The sequence below is a fragment of the Bos grunniens genome, chromosome 12 (assembly GCF_055505025.1).
Source record: "Bos grunniens cultivar Pamir isolate PY7600 chromosome 12, Bosgru_T2T1.0, whole genome shotgun sequence".
Taxonomy (NCBI): domain Eukaryota; kingdom Metazoa; phylum Chordata; class Mammalia; order Artiodactyla; family Bovidae; genus Bos; species Bos grunniens.
In genome coordinates, this window is record NC_141176.1 from 55645514 (window position 1) to 55666564 (window position 21051).

The following is a 21051-nucleotide window of genomic DNA, read 5'->3' on the forward strand; positions in this document are numbered from 1 at the left end:
ATAAATCACAATATCAGGATTGGGAGGGGTTTAGCATGCTTGCAGTAAAACGGTAGAGATTTTACCAAAAATCTCTGTTATCTTTTGACGATCACTTTTTATCAATTTATATTGAATACATTATGTTCCAGAATTATCCAAAGATAACTGACCTTGCTCTACTTTTTTCTGTATCACTGTCTCCCAAATGACAAATGGGTTCATTTTATTTTTTTCTGAATTACATATTCACTGTAAGAAGAAAATAAAAATCAAGCAATTCAGAAAACTATGAAGAAGTAGAAGTCCCACTCATGGAAAATATTTGATGAATATTTATTTTAAGATACTTTATTGCTAGTCATTCGATTTTCTCTTTTTGAGGGCTTGGAGTTCAGTTGTTTTGCTTGAATAAATAGTGCTGTGGTAAGCATTCTTGTTCCTATATATTCATGCATTTATCTTACCCTGCTAGGATAGATTCATAGAAGTAGAATTTTAGTCCAATTTATGTATATTAATTTTTCTGATACTATTGCTAACAGCTCCCCAAAAGATTTCTCCAGTTTTCATTTCTTTAAATAATAATAATTATTTATTTATATATTTTTAAATGATTTTTGGCTGTGTGGGGTCTTTGTTGTTGCATGCACAAGTTTTCTCTCATTGCAGGGGCAGGAGGGTTCCTCTCTAGTTGAGTTGCACTGGCTTCTCATTGCAGTGGTTTCTCTGGTTGCAGAGCACAGGACTCTAGAGTGCATGGCTTTTTGTAGTTGCAGCCCTCGGGCTCAGTTGTTATGTGGCATGTGGGATCTTTCCGAACCAGGGATCAAACTAGTGTCCCCTGCATTGCAAGGCAGATTCTTAACACTGTACCAAGTGGTAAGGGAAACCCCGGTTTAAATTTCTAATTCTAGTTAAGAAAGACTGTTTCGCCAGAGATCTTACCAATAGTAAGTTTTGCCACAATTTTTAACCTGTGCTTATCTAATAGGTAAATTTTGATATCTCAGTGTTTCATTTTGTATTTCTTTGTTTAGTTCTGAATTTAAACCTACATTTTAATATTTCTTGGATAGTAGCATTTTTTCTCTGTGATTTCAATTTCACATCCTTTGTTCATGTTTTAATTGGAGTGTTGTTCCTTTGTTTATTTTTGGTTTCCTCATTTTAAAATGCAGTTATTTCCCCCATTTTCCATTTGTCTTTCAAACTTTGGTGGTGGTGGTGGTGTTTTGTTTTTGCCATATACAGACATTTTCAATTTGTTCATGAGCTCATGCCTATTTTCATTTATGGTTTCCGGCTGTGTTCAGTTGCTTAAGACAGCTTCTTGACTTTCATAGTAGTAAATTATAAATTAACATTAAAGCTCAAAATCATTGGGGATAATGTGGTACAAATAGTTAAGCCATGTATCTTACTGGCATGCTCATTAGGCTAAATTTGAAGGAAGAATAATAATAATATTTGGATGGGGAGAGGTAAGGATGGAAGATGGTTCTGTGTAAAAATTTGATTCAAAGCATGAAATTTCTGGCTTCGAATTAAGTTGGGGTTGCCAGATTAAGAATCCACCTGCCAATGCAAGACCCAAGAGATGTGGGTTCAATCCCTGGGCCAGGAAGATCCACTGAAGGAGGAAATGGCAACCTGCTCCAATATTCTTGCCTGGGAAGGCTCTGCCAGGCTCCTATCCATGGGGTCAAAATGAGTAGGACACGAAATGAGCACACTAAGGAAGGCCAGATTAATAAATAAAAGCACAGAACACTCAGTCATGTTTGCATTTCAGATAAACCACAAATAGTTTTTTTTTTTTAAATAAGTTCACTATTTTATCTGGTGACCCCAAATTAAGCAAAGTAAGTAAATAACAATATGACAGTATTCAAAGTAAAAGCTAGTCATGTCAAAATGTACTGCTACCTTTATTTATTGAGATAGGTTATTCAGAATATATTTTTTTGTAAAAAAAAAAACAAAACTATCATATCCTAAAGATGATCCACATCCTAACAAAGTTTTTTTTTTCCTTTCTTTTTTAATGTATGTTGCATGTCTACAGAGCCAAGTAGAAGTATGAATTGAGCTTTATCTGAGACCTAACATACAGTTGGTAGTGGTTTAGTTACTAAGTTGTGTCTGATTCTTGTGACCCCATGGACTGTAGCCTGCCAGGCTCCTCTGTCCATGGGATTCTCCAGGCAAGAATACTGGAGTGGGTTGTCATTTCCTTCTCCAGGGAATCTTCCCGACCCAGGGATCAAACCCAGGTCTCCTGCACTGTAGGCAGATTCTTTACCAGCTGAGCTACCAGGGAAGCCAGTTAGCCACATTCAGTTGGAAAATTGTACTTTTTTCCCAGTAGCAAGGATTCCTTGTTTTATTTTCTAGATTAGTGATTTTTGACCCTGACTACACATTAGCATTACTTGCAGAGATTTGCAAAGGTTATATGACAAGATCCTTCCTGTAGAGTCCAGTTTAGGTTGGTCTCAGAGGGGCCTTGGTGCTTAGTCGCCCACTGCCTTAGTTTCCTCACCCATAAAGTGGGGGTAAAATTATTTCCTATGTCCAAGCTTCATCATGAGAGTTAAATATGTAAAGTAGGTGGAGTTATAGAAGAAGTCTGACTTGTAATCACTCTTAAATAAATGAAAGTCATTGTATTATTGTAAAGAAACCATAATAGAGTTTCCTAGCTCATTGAGAACTAGAAAATGCAGTAGATAGCAAGCAAAGCATGGGTAGATGAAAATGCTAGAAAGGCTCACATCTGCATGCAAGAGCTGATTATGGATATCTCTGCTCATCCCTACGTTTAGTGACATTAGGTCTGAAAATCAGCCATGGTGAATTTATTGACAGCACAGAAATCATCAAAGGCTGAAATCAAGGATTTTTAGTTCACTTTTGTTTTTTGGTACCCCAGACATCCAGTTACTGACAATATAACCGTGTGAGAGGATGAAGGCAGGTGACAGAGAGGTCTGGGGTGAAAAACATCATACATTTACCTTGTGGTTTGGCCTGAATTTGGACCTAGCCAGTTATGGCATATGAGAGTTGGACCATAAAGCAGGCTGAGCACCAAAGAACTTATGCTTTCCAATTGTGATGCTGAGTGCAAGATCAAACCTTGCAATTCTGAAGGAATTCTGAGTCAATTCTGAAGGAAATCAACCCTGAATATTCATTGGAAGGACTGATGCTGAAGCTCCAATACTGTGGCCATGTGATGTGAAGAGCTGTTGCTGCTGCTGCTAAGTCACTGCAGTCGTGTCTGACTCTGTGCGACGCCATAGATGGCAGCCCACCAGGCTCCGCAGTCCCTGGGATTCTCCAGGCAAGAACACTGGAGTGGGTTGCCATTTCCTTCTTTGGGTGTGAAGAGCTATCTCATTGGAAAATACACTGATGCTGGGAAAGATTGAAGGCAAAAGGATGAGGTGGTTAGATAGCATCATTGAGTCAATGGACATGAATTAGAGCTAACACTGGGAGATAGTGAAAGACAGGGAAGCCTGGTATGATACAGTTCATAGGGTTGCAAAGATTTGGACACACTTAGCGACTGAACAACAGTCATGGCATCTGTCATTCATGGACCCAGGGCTTAAGTTTTGAGTCCCTGGAGGTGGTAGATTTATGAGTAGTGTGGTCCTCACCTGGTTTTGAATCTAGAATCATCAGAGTATGATTGAGCTATCACTTAAACAATTGTTCCAAGTCTAGGGGCAAATTATTTAATCCTGCCCTCAAAAACTTAATGATCTGCAGAAACAAAGAGTAGAATGGTGGTTGCCAGAGGCTGGTGGAAATGGGGAGAGGTGGGTACGCACCTTCAGTTATAGAGTGAATACAGAGTCTGATGATTTAATGTCTAGAATGGTGGATAAAGTTAATAATACTTCATCATGTACTTGGAATTTGCTAAGTAAGTAGATATAAAGCATTCTCACATGCACAAACACAAAGTAACTATATAAGGTGAAAGATGTGTCCAACTTGGTATTGGAATCATTTCATGATATATGCATGCATGCTAAGTTGCTTCAGTTGTTCCTGACTCTCTGCAATCTCATGGACTGTAGCCCATCAGGGTCCTCTATCCATGAGATTCTCCAGATAAGAATACTGGAGTGGGTTGCCATTTTCTCCTCCAGGAGATCTTTTGGACCCGGGGATTGAACCCACCTTTCCTGTGGCTCCTGCATTCCTGGCAGATTCTTTACTGCTGAGTCACCAGTATCAAGTCCTTCATGATATATATGTGTATCAAATTATTGTGTTGTGTACTTTAAATATATAAAATTTTAATTGTCAATTATACCTCAATAAAGATGGGGAAAAAAAAAAAAAAAAGGAGCAGGGGGCATAGGAAGCCACAAGATGAACATGGTCCATCTAACTTATATTTAGATGGATGTACATTCTCAAAACCCAAGCGCAAAATGATGGTGATGATGGTGGTGATGATGATGATGAAATTCCCTTGAGGTCTACTTTAGGTTAGTTTTGGAATGCTCCGAGATGCTCTGTTCGTTGTCCTTTGCCTTTGTTGGGTACTCAGGTAGAAACTGGAGAAGGCAATGGCACCCCACTCCAGTACTCTTGCCTGGAAAATCCCATGGACGGAGGAGCCTGGTAGGCTGCGGTCCATGGGTTTGCTTAGAGTCGGACATGACTGAGCGACTTCACTTTCACTTTTCACTTTCAGGCATTGGAGAAGGAAATGGCACCCCACTCCAGTGTTCTTGCCTGGAGAATCCCAGGGACTGGGAAGCCTGGTGGGCTGCCGTCTATGGGGTCACACAGAGTTGGACATGACTGAAGCGACTTAGCAGCAGCAGCAGCAGGTAGAAACAGATGGAGAGTATTAGAGGGTCTTCATGCCTTAGTTTCCTCATTAATCAGAACAGAATGGTTGTCAGAGTGATATGGGTAATGGATTTTAACTGCATAGTGATCACAGTTAGTTCCTCAATTTTCAAGAACATTTGTTGGGTTAGGTTATAACTTAGGAACTTAGAAGGACTTCCCTGGTGGCTCAGATGGTCAAGAATCTGCCTGGAGATGCAGGAGATCAGGCTTTGATCCTGGGTCAGGATGTTCCCCTGGAGAAGGAAACGGCTACCCACTCCAGTGTTCTTGCCTGGAGAATTCCATGGACAGAGGAACCTTAGAACTACAGTCCCTGAGTGGGACTTGTGGGCAACTAATATTTTGATTACTTAGAGCTAAGTAAGCACCCTGCCTAGATTGTGAACTTTGACCTTGGACCTCAGTAGCCCCACGAGCTCTCTAGGACCACTAGTCCTAATAGACTCAGTGGAGGTAGAGCTGGAGTCCTACTGCCTGACAGTTTGTTTTTGTTGATCTCTAAGTAAATCAGCATTTGTTATTGTTCATTTTAACCTTTATTTGACTTGCTTTAACAAAAGAGACACAGTAAATCTTTTCTCATAATGATTGAAACATTCTTCACTTAGAGAATTATATTGTTTTGGAAAAAAGCAGCTTGTATCATTCTGCATTAAAATGTGCAACATTGTTATTTTGGATTATTTTCTCTAATCCCAAGTATATAATAATGTATTAAAAAGCCAATATGAGACTTTAAATTTCTTAACTTAAAAAAGCCCAACTATAATTTTATTATTTTAGCAAGAAAAAGAAGACTTATAATACTCAGGTATACAATTCAACTAAATCGGAATTTGATATTTGTACAATCTCTCCTCCTTGGAAGCTGCAGGTAGACAAAATTATTATATATATTGTATGTATGCTGCACGTACATTAAATTGATGAGAAACCCTGGCAATAAGCAAGCTCTTTGGAACCCAGACTGGATTGCCAAGCCGAGTACCCCTGCAAAACAAATTCTCTTTGTTTGAACATATGAAACATACCAAAAGAGAGTGAAAACCAGTTTTTTTATTTTTTTTTTGTTTGTTTGTTTTTGTGGGAGAACCACCAGTGGAAGAAAAGATCACTTCCTCTGTAGACACTTTATGGGTTTCGGATTCCGTAAACTCTGCCATGTAACTTGACCCCAAAGTTAGTGAAATCCTGTTAGACTTTCCCCGCCCTCCTTCCTGCTTCCATCTTTCTGGCTGTCTCACCTTTGAAAACCTAGATTTGTATTTGTATACATGTGTGATCCCTCCTCCCATTGTCTGGTTTTTTACCCAGGCACTTTTCACTTACATCCTCTTTTTCCCTCATTTGGCAGTCAGTTGGGCTTCTTCCTGCCTTGAATACCACATTCCTGAGTTATTCAAGCTCAGTCATTAGCCCCCTGTCCCCCTACTAAAATTATGAATGAAAAGCCTTGTTGTTCTTTACAAATAACTCAGGCTTCCTCAGTCAGTCAAATTCAAATGGAAGTGACTGCCGGACAAAGGGGCGGGATGATGGACAGTCCTCACAGCGAGTCATCAATGCCCACAGGAAGTTTGCAAAGGCACAATCTAGGTGGAGAGGATTGGGTGTTCCCAGAGGACAAGGGTGGTGGGGGGGAGCTGGGAGGGGAGGGGTGCTCTTTGAATCCTTTTGGATCTTAAAGGAAAAAAAAGAAAGTCCAGGAAGACCAGAGAAAGCAATGTAGACAGTCAATTTTGTCCTAGCAAGAACTGAAAATGGCTCCTTCCCTGGAGCCATCTCTACCTTGCAGTAATGCTGGTTGAAACAGACAAAACTGAAGGCCCTGACCATTAACTGGGTTTTGAATGCCAAACGGGGCAGTAGTGGGTTACAGACTGGGAGCTGCATGACTCCCTGCTGAGAAGTTGCATTGTCCAGGGGCCCCCTTTTTCACAACAGGGGAAAAGGTAATTGACAGCCTGATTGTTTGGCCGGGCCCCCTGCTGTTTTAAAATCCTGGAAGGCCCCAGTCACACGTTGTCAATAACAGCCGTCGGAGGTGCGGAGTGAAGGACTGTTCAGGAAGCAGTTTGAGCCCTTCAAGTGGACAGGCCTCAGTGACTTTTCTTGCACTCTGGCTGCCACAAGCGACTCATTCAAAAATAACCTTCAAGTAATAAATCAAACTTGTTTCCTGAACTATACAAGGAACAGCTGGTTATTTTTCCTCACTTTTTTTTTTTTCAAAGACCAAAAAAAAAAAAGAGATTTTTTACTACAGGAAATCAAGCATGTCAAAATTTGGCAAAGCAATTTGGATGATTTAACAGCTAAACACTTCTCTTTTTAATGTTATGCTTTCATCGGCCTTTTTTTTATTTCGGCTTTTCCTTTTTGCATTCTGTGTGCTGTCGTGGGTCCCTTATCTCTGCTTTCCTCCTTTGTGAAAGGAAAACGAGTTTAGTGTTTTGTCCTTAGAAGATCTTTGGTGTAATTTCTAACGTAGTGGTCAAGATGCTCTACTTCTTACACAGCTAAAATTTGTTTTGTTCTGCAGGAAAAGTTTGGCTTTAGACCTATGGTTCCACGTCTCTTTTTCTCCAGAGATCCATTTATTTTGGAGTTCTGATGACAAGGCAGTTTTTCTCCAGTCTGCTGATTTAGGAACCCTGAGCTAGTGCCTATGTCACAACTGAAGTAGTCTGGTGTTTTAAGAAAGTACCATTTTGAGCTCTTTGGTCTTTTTGCGTCTCTCTTTGTGCCTATTTTTGTGTTTCCTCTGTGTGTGTCTTTTTCTCCTTGACTATGTTTGTTTGCCCTTCAGATTCTAGAAAAATTGGCTAATCTCTGATTGGCCTTATAAGTAATTAAAAATATAAGTAACATGAAGCAATGGCCTTCTGTGATGATTCCTGTGTACCTTTCTTTTACAGATCCTTGGTATTTCCAATAGAAATCCATTTTAAGTGAAAATATTTTAATGATCTTATGAGTGTGTACCTTAGAGGTCAGCTTTTCACGACTTGTGGACTTTGAGAATTAAAAAAGAAGTGTATTTGAGAAACTGTCAGATTTTAGTGCACTAGGTCTATTTATTTAACTAAATAGTCAGGATTAGATACTAAGATTATGTAAAACATCTCTTTTATAGGATATTTTGACCACTCTACAATAAATGAAAAAACATTATAATATAGCATTAAGTGAGAAATTATAAATTATACTTAGGGATTTTGACCTTTATGTATAATAAATTTATATTTCTTAATTTTGTTGAAGAGATTATTTATTTGTAATAAAACACTTGTAATGAAAGTCATGTTTACAGGAAGATAATAATGAAATTCAATTTGCAGTAGAATTAGGTCATGGTAGGCTTCTTTTGTATTTCTATTCATTTCTTTTTAAATTTCTTTTCCTTTGTATTTCCTTTATTAATGACAATGCTGTAATAGCACAAATAAACCCATCTTTGTGCTGTATAAGTAAACTTGTACACTTTGTAAATATACAGATATCTTGGCTGATACAAGTGTGAGTTTAGCAGTGGGTGTGGTTTCCATCTAAATGATTCTTCCATATACGGCTGATAGTCATACTGAACATGTTTTGATGTAATATTTCTTTACTTTCAGCATTTAGCTTCGAGCATGTGATACGTGACTGGATGGAATTCCTGGAGAACTGTATTAACATGTTCCAAAGAGCTGAATCCTGAGGTTAGTACCACGTCAGAAAATTTGAGAATTTGCACAGTAATTATAGTATGGTTCATAAATGGTCTTATAATTTGCAAGTGAATTACATTATAGATATGATATTTAAAATAATATAAAACACTCAGTTCTGTAGATGAATCATTTCTTTTTAAGTCACAGCCTTTAGATTCGCTCAGAGATGCTCAGGAATTGCTGAGTTAAGTGGCCTTTGAACCTTCTGGTGTCCTCCTTCAGCCTCACAGCTCCTCCCCTTGGCCCTGTGGACTCTGGTCACAGTAGGGGCGGGCGAGATAGCGAGTGTAGACTGAAAGTGCTCTGTGCAGACTTGCTTTCTGGCCTCCTGTTCAGCTGCCAGTCTCACAGCTTGCCCTGAGAATGGACTTCCTGTGCTGTCATTTACACTCACTATCACACTAAGCGCTCTTTGTCACTCAGCCTTTGAGACAGAAGGGGGCGAGATAACGCATCTAGACCGCTCCTGTTGACTTTGTAGATAAAGTCAAGGGCTGGAGTCAAGAACCCAGGGTCTTATCCTCCTCACTTTGCAACTGCCTTGCCTTGTGACATTGAGCCAGGCTTTGGACCTCCCCATTCCTCACTATTCCTCTTCTATCCAATGAGAATCAGGGTGGGATGTTCTCTTATTTATCAGCAAGGTGTGGTTGTTGAAGGAATTTCTAAATGCTTGAAGCCCCTAGCAAAAGGAAAACGAAATCAGATAAAATGACCTTTTCTTCTGCTTTTTTTGGGGGGGGTGGGGGGAATGGATAGGAAGCTGAGGCTGGTTAATTACTCCCTACTCCCAGAAGTAATTCATTCTATAATCTTGTAGATAGGGGATTTTCCTCCTACCCTTGTCAATTTTTACCTCGTCCTTATCTTTTGCTCTTTTCGTTTTTCTCTCTCTCTCTTCCTTTCTGTTTCTCCCTTTTCCTGTACCCCTGCAATGTTTCTTTCATAGCAATGTGCTGTGAGATCAAGGTGTGTAGAAATCAGCAAAGGTGAAAAGCATCTCTAAAAGGCTCTGTTCAATGTGGGTGAGCAGAGACACTGAGAAAATAGAAGGGCATCCTGAGCTGACTGGATGGGGAGGGACAGTAAGGGGATGCTTTTGCAAATATATTGGACTTAGAAAGGTAAGCCTTTAGAGACAGTTACCAGATGGCAGTGGCACCCCACTCCAGTAGTCTTGCCTGGAAAATTCCATGGATGGAGGAGCCTGGTGGGCTGCAGTCCATGGGGTCACTAAGAGTTGGACACAACTGAGCGACTTCACTTTCACTTTTCACTTTCATGCATTGGAGAAGGAAATGGCAACCCACTCCAGTGTTCTTGCCTGGAGAATCCCAGGGACGGGAAGCCTGGTGGGCTGCTGTCTATGAGGTCACACAGAGTCAGACACGACTGAAGCGACTTAGCAGCAGCAGCGGCAGCTGGCAAAATGGGTCTCTGGGGGCCTGGGACCACTTATTTAGAGGTTGTCTCAAAGAGATGGGATTGGAAAGGGTTGGAACCTATAGTGAAATTCAAGGATTCTCTCAATGGGATAGGATGAAGTGCCTGTTCTGACCACAGCCATGACTTCATCCTTTTCCCTTTGCAGTAACTTGTACAACTGCATAGAGTGTAGCTTTAAGTCAAAAGTGATTTCATCTCCTATTTCAAATTAGAGTGTGTGAAGTATTATGAATTTTAAAGCATGCATTTTAATACATTTTACTTGGTTCAGTGGGTAAAGAATTCGCCTGCAGTGTAAGAGACACAGGAGACACGGGTTTGATTCCTGGGCCAGGAAGATCTCCTGGAGAAGGAAATGGCAGCTCACTTCAGGTTTCTTGCCTGGGAAATTCCATGGACAGAGATGTCTAGAGGGCTATGGGTCCAGTCCAATGGGTCCAGTCAATTAGGTTGCAAAAGGTCAGACATGACAGTGTGACTAAGCATGCACTTTTTAAAAACCTTTAGTGGTTGAGTTTTATTGCTGTTGTTTTCATTTTGTTCTGCGAAGAGCTTGGTAATATAAATTACAAGCCAGACGTTAATTCACTTAGCATTCCTCATGGCCTTTTAAGAAGGGTGCTGTATATTCTGGCTTGCTTATTGGATTTTCCTCATCTACACATCGATTCATATGTATTTTGATTTTTTTTCACTCAAAGGGCAGCAATATCATTTTGGTGGTGTATGTTTTTGATCTATGTACATACATGGTTTTTATATGGCCTGACATTGTGTTTGTTACTTCTTATTGCATCTATTGTATATTCTAAAATGTATTATTCTATTTTGCTACCTATAGCTAGGCTTTTTTAGGGTGACTCCCCTCATTAAAAAAAACGAAGACTACTACATGGGGGACATAAATATATATATATATATACACACATAATGTAGTATATGTACATAAATATATATTTAAAATATAAAAATATATATTTTACTTATTTTAATAAGAAGGATATGAAAAGATATATATCAGTCTGTCTATAATACATAGGATCTGAAGGGGATGCAGGATCTTATTAACTTTAAAAAAATAATTTATTTATTTTTAATTGGAGGATAATTGCTTTACAATATTGTGTTGGTTTCTGCCATTCATCAACACAAATCAGCCATAGGTATACATATGTCCCCTCCCTCTTGAACTTCCCTCTCACCTCCCACCCCATCTCAGCTCTCTACTTTGTCACACAGCACCAGATTTGAGCTCCCTGCATCATATAGCAAAACCCCACTGGTTATCTCTTTCACACAGGGTAATGATTATGTTTCAATAAGGAACTTATTAACTTGCTAAACTTTTTTTTCTGCTATTTCACTTTGTACAACAAATATGTGTTGCTTTTAAAAAATTATTGTATTACTTTCTTAAAACATTAATGAAAAAAGTTTCACTACTGATTTAATATAAACACTTAAAGACAAAATTTAGTAGTCACTGATAATATTTATGTTTTACAAGGTTTTTGCCAATCTTGTTAAAATGTCTAAAAATCTGCAAGAGTCTCTTTTGTTTTTAGAGCACACACATACACAAGGCAATGGTTGGTGCTCCCTCTGCTGGTTTCCCTGTAAGAATTAGCGAGCCAACTTGGGAGAGTAAAAAGATAACAATGAAAACTATGTTGATTCTTTGATCTTTAAGCACCCTTTCCACATATGAGCTTTATCCTAGATTGGCAGCAAGTGTTAAAGCAGTTTGTGAAAATGGGTTCTTTCCTGATATTTAACAGTGATACTGAAGTTGGGCTAGATAATTCAATTTCTCCTTTTTCATATCATATAGTAAGACATAAAACACAATTATTCCTAATTTATTGGGACTTTTTGAGTGGGGATTAATTTTATACAACTAACTCTAGTAGTCACTTGATGGAACATCTTTACATTAGTAAGCAAAAGTGATGGGAAAATCGCCGTCCCTGGGATTCTCCAGGCAAGAACACTGGAGTGGGTTGCCATTTCCTTCTCCAATGCATGAAAGTGAAAAGTGAAAGTGAAGTCGCTCAGTCCCTCAGTGACCCCATGGACGGCAGCCTTCCAGGCTCCTCCATCCATGGGATTTTCCAGGCAAGAGTACTGGAGCGGGGTGCCATTGCCTTCTCCTTTGCTGTGTGCAGGCTTACTCTATTTGCGGCAAGCGGGGTTTCCTCTCTAGCTGGGGTGTGTAGGCCTTTCACTGTGGCGGTTTCTCTTGTTTCGGAGCACAGGCTCTACCTAGATGCATGGGCTTCAGTGGTTGCGGCTCACTGGCTCTAGAGAGTGGGCTCAGTAGCTGTGGCACACCAGCTTACCCGTGGCATGTGAGATCTTCCTGGACCAGGGATCGAACCCGACTCTCCTGCATTAGCAGGTAGATTCTTATCCGCTGTACCACCAGGGAAGTCCACAAGCCATTTTAAAAATTAAATACCTTGTTACATCATTACTGTAATTATAAATTCTTATATAAAAGATATTTGAAATTTTCTTGGTTTAGTTAATATCGATATCTAAACTATAAGATTCTTAGAATTCATTGAATTCATCAGTTTTTTTTTGAGGGGGGGGAATCCTGACTTTCATGAATCAGAATATGTTGAATTATATATACTATTCATTTATCAAATATAAGGCAATGGCAACCCATGCCAGTACTCTTGCCTGGAAAATCCCATGGATGGAGGAGTCTGGTAGGCTGCAGTCCATGAAGTCGCTAAGAGTCAGACACGACTGAGCGACTTCACTTTCACTTTTCACTTTCATGCATTGGAGAAGGAAATGGCAACCCACTCCAGTGTTCTTGCCTGGAGAATCCCAGGGACGGCAGAGCCTGGTGGGCTGCTGTCTATGGGGTCGCACAGAGCCGGACACGACTGAAGCAACTTAGCAGCAGCAGCAGCAGTATTAAATCATTCCTAAATCTTTTATTGTATTCTGTATTATATATATAATATGGTATTCTGTGTCTTAAAGGGGTTTAATGTGAAGATTCTGTCTGTACATATTCAACTCTTTTTACTAGCTTTTCCCTTTAGGTAGATGTCGGCATAGTATTAACTGAGAATATATGAAACCATTTCCCTTAGGGACATAGGCATTTAATAGGGAGCTCTGGTGAATCTATGAACTTTCAAAGGAAACATTTTTAATGGAAGGTTTCAGGGAGAGGGCTTTTGTAGGAGGATAAAGTAGACTGGAGAAGGGTCACCTCTGGACAGGCCAAAGAAATGGAGAATTTAGAGAACTCCAAGCAATAGACAGAAGAGCCTGGCAGTCTGTAGTTCATGGAGTCCCAAAGATTCGGACAGTACTGAGTGACTTTCACTTTTTCAAGCAATAGGCAATAAAGAATGTGGGAGGTGCTATTTATCGGGGAAGAACAGGAGTTGCATTTCCTTATAAGAGAACCATTTTCCTTTTTTTTAAAAAAACTTTTTATATTATATTGGAGTGTAACCATTTAACAATGCTGTGATAGTTTCAGGTGGACAGCAAAGGAACCCAGCCGTACATATATATGTACCCATTCTCCCCCAAACTCCCCTCCCATCCGTGCTGCCACATAGCTTTGAAAAGAGTTCCCTGTGCTATACAGTAGGACTTTGTTGGTTATCCATTTTAAATATAGCAGTGTGTATTGCTCTCCTTTTAAAAAAGTCATTCCCTTTGTGAAGGGTGCTCAGGGAATGGTGAAGGAGAAAGGAAATAATAGGGTAGAAAACCAGGTCTCATAAATCAACTTTACCCATCACTGGATGAGCCATATACCACAGTCATTCCAACAGCATGGAGAACACAAGGTAGAGATTTAGGCAAGTGACAATGTTGGCAACAGGAAGTTTCATGTAGCTGAGATCAGCCACAGCTACTAGATTTAGGCCTGGGAATTCTGGGCTCTGGAAAGAGTGGGGAGGGTGATGAGTGTTGGGGGTCTGGTCATACTGAGGGCCTCCGCATAAATACTGCAGGACCCCAGTGCTGGAGACCCTGGAGTACCGGGCAGTGCATCATCACAAAGACGAGACTCAGTTCCTGCTGCTGGACTCTGAGTTCAGGAGGATTCTTGGCAGGATCCCTGTTCTGGATCATGGGCTATGAGCAGTTAGGATCAAGGCTGATTTGATACTGACCCTAGTGTACTAGCAACTTCCTTCATCCTGAGTCTGGAGAGGGTTTGTACATGAGTGCATGTTCAGTTAAGACCTACAAGCCACACAGATGATGGCCCAAATCTGGAATTTTAGGAGATGTTATTGGATGGGAGGTTATGTCCCTTGCATCTCAAACCATGATATGTGGGCTAATGCACACTTAGCCAACTTAAAAAGTCACTGTGCATTAGAGGTTAGAGATTAAAGAAAGAATACCCCTGCTTCAAATTTTTAAAACAGCTTTATTGAGGTATAAGGGGCTTCCCTGGTGGCTCCGTGGGAAAGAATCCACCTGCAATGCAGGAAACATAGGAGACTCAGGTTTGATCCAGACCTGGGTTTAATCCCTGGGTAGGGAAGATCCCCTGGAAGAGAGCATGGCAATCCACTGCAGTGTTCTAGCCTGGAGAATTCCATGGACAGAGAAGCTTGGCGGGCTATAGTCCATGGGGTCACAAAGAGTCGGACACAACTGAAGCGACTTAACATGCATTTATGTATTGAGGTATAAATTCAGATACTATACAATCCACCCTTTTAAAGTGTACAGTTAAATGAGTTTGAGAATATTACATAACTTCTTTGAATTGTGGAATAATACATACAATATAAAATTTGTGATTTTCACCATTTCTTTTTTATCACAATAGTAAAAGATGTTTATCAGTTTTCATGATAAATAGCCAGACAAAAAATAAAAGATAATTACAGTTGCAAGCTATAATGGAAACATGATTAACCTAACAATATAAAATAATTACACACAATTTGGGGGATTAAGTAGAGTGATGTGGTAAGTGGAAGTGCATACATGCATATGTTTTCATCCACTCGGCCAGTCTATGTCTTATGGTTGATGCATTTAATCTATTTACATTTAAGATAATTATCCATATGTATGATCCTGCTGTGGAGAAGGGAATGTCAACACATTCCAGTATTCTTGCCTAGAGAATTCCATGGACAAAGGATCCTGGCTGGCTACAGTGCATGGGGTCACGAAGAGTCAAACACCACTAAACAACTAACACTCTCTCTCTCTCTGTCTCTCTCTCTCCCCCTGCCACCCCCATTGGGACTTCCTAGGAGGCACTAGTGGTAAAGAGCCTGGCTGCCAATGCAGGAGACTTAAGAGATGCAGGTTTGATCTCTGGGTAGGGCAGATCGCCTGGAGGAGGGCATGGCAACCCATTCCAGTATTCTTGTCAGGAGAATCCAATGGACAGAGGAGTTTGGTGGACTACAGTCTATAAGATCGCACAGGGTTGGACATGACTGAAGTGACTTAGCATGTATGCACGCATGATCCTATTGCCAGTTTCTAATTATTTTGGCTTTATTTTGTGTAGGTCTTTTCCTTCTCTTGTGTTTCCTGTCTAGAGAAGTTCCTTTAGCATTTGTTGTAAAGCTGTTTTGGTGGTTTTGAATTCTTTTTACTTTTGCTTGTCTGAAAAGCTTTTGATTTCTCCATCAAATTTGAATGAACATTTATATTTACCATTAGTCCCACATAATTGTTCTCTAATTTTTTATGTATTTATTTTTAGTTCTGTCTCTTCAGGTGATATATTTTAAATTTCTTATATGCAGGACTGTTTTTTCAGATCTTTTGCATTATCCTAAGAACTTTAACTTGATTTTACCCAGATTATTCTAAATGACAGAGATGTTAGGGCTTTGTTTGTTTGTTTTTTTTTCCAATATGCTCTATAGAGCAAATCCTCTGAGTTTCTACATGAGAGTGTGGGAGGGAAAGGTGCTTTGATTTTACATATTGGGTTTTGTATGGTATTTCCCTTGAAGAATGAATTGCCCTGAAAAATTTCAAAAACTATGAGTGTGTTTTGCTGATGATAATAAACTCAATATTTAGAAGCAACTGAATGTAGAAAACTTTTCATTGAAAGTCTGCTGCTGCTGCTGCTAAGTCGCTTCAGTCATGTCTGACTCTGTGTGACCCCATAGACGGCAGCCCGCCAGGCTCCTCTGTCCATGGGATTCTCCAGGCAAGAACACTGGAGTGGGTTGCCGTTTCCTTCTCCACATTGAAAGTCTAAATTAGATTATTTATGAATTGACTTCTTTATGAATATATACTTTATGTATTACTAGTCCTATATGAATTCCTATATGAATCAACTTAAAATTATATGTTTCTTTTTGTATTGTTCATGATAGTGGTTTTAAAAGTCATGGTTTTTACTGTTAGAAGAACTTTTAGTCCAAGAGTACTCATGTGTTCATAAACCTTATAGTCCAGGAAAACAGTCTGGAAAGAGAAAACTCTCTTTATACCCCAGGAGTTCCCCAGCAAATAGATATGTACTTAAATGGAAGTGCATTTTTTCCACCCTTGGACCGACCACATAAAATTTGACACAGCCAAGGCATTGATCTAAACGAAGCTAGGATGCATATAAGAGCTGGTAGATTTATTTCAGGTCCTTTTTAGCCAAAGCTACTTTGTTGCTTTATTTATCTTACCAGAATCTTCTTTGCCTTTCATTCTCTTCTGATCAGAGAGGTAGACTTCTTTAGACCTACCTTCTCTGTTAACAGTAGCCATTAGTCAAATGTGGCTGAAATGTCCTGAATACATGCTAGATTTCAATGACTTAGTATGGAAAAAAAAAAAAAAATGATGGTGAACTAGCTCATTTGCATATTTTTGTATTATGCATTGAAATGACAACAGTGGTTAAATAAACATTATTGAAATTAATTTCTTTTCATTAATTTCTGTTTCTTTTTAACCACTGAAAAATGTTAATTTACATATATGGCTCACACTCTGTTGAAGAAAACTCCTGTAGACCAATAGTTCTTAAACTTTTTTGAATAATGATGCATTTCTTTGACACTCTGATAAAAGCTCAATAGATCATAGAGAGATAGATACTGTCAATTCTGTTACAGCCAACAGATGTGTTCCTAAGACCCGCCTTACTGTGCAAGATCATGCAAAAGAAGCTACAGGGCTGGCACTGGAGTAGACTTTCAACAATTTCGTGAGTGACATGTGAAGAAACATAATAAACATGGTAGCCTGGTTCTGTCCATGGCGAATGGTTAAGAGATATGCCAGTATTACAATAAATATGGTGCTTGACCCTGAAAATGTCTCAGTTGTCTGTGGGGGTGGAGCTCTACAACTGCCCGATTCCAGTGCCTGCCTTGTTCCCCTGGCCGCCACTCTGTGTGTCAGAGGAAGAGAACTTGTTAGGAAAGTAGGAAAATACCGAGAGAAAGAGAAAAATAACAGAGGACAGACAGGAAAAACATAAAATAGGCTGAGAGGAAAGAAGGGGAAAAAATGAAAGAGAAGGGAGGGCATGAGGCTGATTGCCAGTCAGCGGGATTGCGGCTTGTGATTGGGAGGTTACCTGAACTCGGATGGAATGTTGGAAGAGCACAAGGAGAAAGTTGGGAAGTGAAAGTGAAAGTCGCTCAGCCGTGTCGGACTCTTTACGACCCCATACAGTCCATGGAATTCTCCAGGCCAGAATATTGGAGTGGGTAGCCGTTCCCTTCTCCAGGGGATCTTCTCAATCCAGGGGTGGAACCCAGGTGTCCCGCATTGCAGGCGAATTCTTTACCATCTGAGATATCAGGGAAGCCGGGAGAAAGTTGAAACAGTAAATTAAACAGCAAAGGTAGAGTTCATTGTTCTTAAGAGGTGTGCCATGCGTGCATTTTGTTGACTTGTGCAAAGCTCAGTTCAGCTAGGTGGAGTTTTCTGTGTTGGCCTGGAGATGAAATTGGCACAAATACAAAATTAGCGTTGTGCTACAGCCTTCCCTAATTTGTCAGTCACGTCGGAACAAATTCATGTTTTCAAAATAAGCGTTCTAGCAGAACTGATTGTAGAAACATACACCAGGATAGATTGTGACACACAGCTCATGTTTGCAACCTGCAGACTGGAGGAGTGTCAGGGCATGTCAGGCATGAGGAAGCAAAGGTGAAATGCCAGCAGCAGGTTTTTTCAAGGTGTTATAGTACCTTACATAGTTATAAGGGATTATAAGAAGGGGGGCGTATTGAGCGATTTGTGGAGACCCCAGTGGAATGTAGAAAGTGAATGCATTTATGGGGTTGGATTCCTGAGGGTAGAAGACATTGAATTTGAGGAGCAGAGAAGGTAGATTCCCATTGGATACCAACTGAGAATCATGTATTTACACAGCCTTTCTAATCTATGACAGAATTGTCCAGGAAAATCTATTTGCAAATAGAACTCTCAGGGACAGGAAATGAATGCTTCGTGAGAGGAAAATTCTAAGAGTTAGTAGGAAAAGAGAGCAGATATTGTCTTAATAATCTGCTTCTATTTATCCTGGGCTTTAGTTACAATCCACAGAACTTGGTTCCTGTGACTTTACAGAAATAGGTCTAAGAATCTGTCAAGGGAAAGTGAACTGAGATCTTCAAGTCACTAGGAGTAGTGAAGTAACTTTGAAAATTAAATCAAACCATTGAAGTAGCTGCCCATTAAACATGATAATACTAATGATGGTGATGATGATGACAATAAGCTAGTATTCATTGGGCTTTAAGTGTAGCTGGGGACTACAATATGTTTCATGTGGATGATTTTATTTACTGCTCTTATTAAAAAAATCTTTTTTAAAAATTTATTTTTTAATTGAAGTATAATTGCGTTACAGAATTTTGTTTGTTTCTGCCAAATATCAATGAATTGATGAATTACTCATAACATTTTGAGAGAGGATTTTTACCTTTCTTATCTATCTCTTTTTACAGATAGAAGTAACTATGCCAACATCACACTGGTACCAAGTAGCTGAGTTGGAGGAGCTTGAAGGCAGGCAGTCTAAACCCAGTGTTTGCATGGAAGACTCTGGTCTTATTAGTGATCTTGCTGGGGACTTTCCTTTTCTACTGTTGTATATTCTTGTTATTCAGTTGCTAAGTCGTGTCTGACTCTGGGACCCCACGAACTGTGGTATACCAGGTCTCCTCCTCCTTCACTATCTCCATAGTTTGCTCAAACTCATGTTCATTCAGTCAGTGATGCCATCCAACCAGTTCATTCTCTGTTGCCCCCTTCTCCTCTTGCCCTCAATCTTTCCCAGCATCAGGGTCTTTTCCAAAGAGTCAGCTCTTTGCATCAGGTGGTCAAAGTATGGGAGCTCAACTTAAGCATCAATTCTTCCAACGATGTTTGGGGTTGATTTCCTTTAGGATTGTCTGGTTTGATCTCCTTACTGTCTGAGGGACTCTGGTACTGTTTAAATTTGTGTAATGAAATGCTATTACTTAGATTATTTTTTAAATGGAAGGAAAATACACATATATGGGTTTAAAAAAGGAAGCATAGAAAAAAGAAATAAAAACAATTTTAAAAACTGAAATCAAGTTTAAAATTCACATCCAACATACTATAATACATATATTTGGGTAGCATGATTTGAAAATGTTACTTGATACACATGTGCAGGGGGTTTTCCTTCCATGTATAGGCTCCTTGGGGAGTTTCCATTGCTACTGGATGTATATAGGATTGCCAACTGTAAATCATAGTAATGATGGGTGATATAATCAATTTTAAATTGCTGTTCAGTTTTATCCAAGGCATATTTAACATTCAGCTTTAAATGTTAACAAATGTCATTCATTATTTTTCAGAAATAGGTAGAATTAATCATTTTTCGCAGGTTCAGTTAAATTTTCTTGTGTGATGATGCAGGGATAGCATGCTATACAGAAAGCAACACATTATTGTAAAAGCCTAAGCTGCACATTTGTTAAAATTATTTTCCATTTGCTTATTTTTGCTCTAGATTCTAATTTATAAGAAGGGTATAGTAAGGCATTTTGTATTTAAGCTAAATCTATTTTTAAATGAAATTTTTTTTTTCCTGTAAGTAACAATGGGTACCACCAGATTTTATTCTCTCTGCTTTTGATGAGAATACGATCTGTTTTCTCTATTGTCTTTTCAAATACTTGGTTCTTATTAGTGGATTAGAAATGACACATTTTAGAAAGGAAAATAGGGACTTCCTTAGTGGTCTTGGACTGCAGGGACATGGGTTTGATCCCTGGTCAAGGGAACTCACATCCCATGTGCCACCAGGCTCATCTGCCCATGGGACTTCCCCAGGCAAGAATACTGGAGAGGGTTGCCATTCCCTTCTCCAGGCGATCTTCCCGACCCAGGGATCAAGCCTAGGTCTCCTAGGCAGATTCTTTACCCTTACGTGTATTTGTGTGTTAGTTGCTCAGTTGTGTCTGACTCTGTGACCCCATGGACACAAAATATCTTTAAATTTGTGCAATGAAATGCTATTACTTAGGTTATTGAACCTAACTAAATACTATTTACTTAGGTTATAGCCTGCCAGGATCCTCTGTCAATGGAATTTTCCAGGTGAAGATACTGGAATGGGTTGCCATTTCCTTCTCCAGGGGATCTTCCTGACCTAGGGATTGAACTCAAGTCTCCTGCATTGCACAGCCCTTGATGAGGAATTAAAGATCTTTGACTTTGTTTAATGGCTAAAGTATTATTATTTTGTCTTATTTGTTTTCTTTTCTTTCTGCATGTTTTTCCTCCCTTCTCTGATTAAATTTAATATACGGGACTCAGGGAAGTCCTAGGAGGCTACAGTTTCTCTACGGACAACAGGCAGGTGGAGTACATGGTGGGGAGTGGGGAGTTGGTTCTGGGAAGGCCCCACAGGGTCCTGCTCAGTTGTAGTAGAAGACCATCCCCTACCCCTTTTAATCCCTACTTTCAGATGTTCCATGATTTGGGAGATGTCATTTTGTCCGTTCACATTTTTTTTTTTTTCCTGTTTTCTGTTGTGTGAAAGGAAATA

The 21051-nt window shown here is 39.6% G+C and overlaps 1 protein-coding gene across 41 annotated transcripts in view; it reads left to right on the forward strand.

Moving 5' to 3' along the window:
* Window positions 1–21051, forward strand: part of LOC147361797 (uncharacterized) — a 331684-nt gene that overhangs the window by 9965 nt on the left and 300668 nt on the right. For 37 of the 41 annotated variants that reach the window (XR_015138282.1, XR_015138278.1, XR_015138270.1 and 34 more), the window contains exon 2: window positions 8487–8570. The gene's annotated coding sequence lies outside the window, so the exon portion shown is untranslated. Of the gene's footprint in view, window positions 1–8486; window positions 8571–17122; window positions 17215–18970; window positions 19582–20559; window positions 20728–21051 lie in introns of those variants that run through there. The other 4 variants (XR_015138284.1, XR_015138283.1, XM_086330169.1 and 1 more) reach the window with 3 other exon arrangements.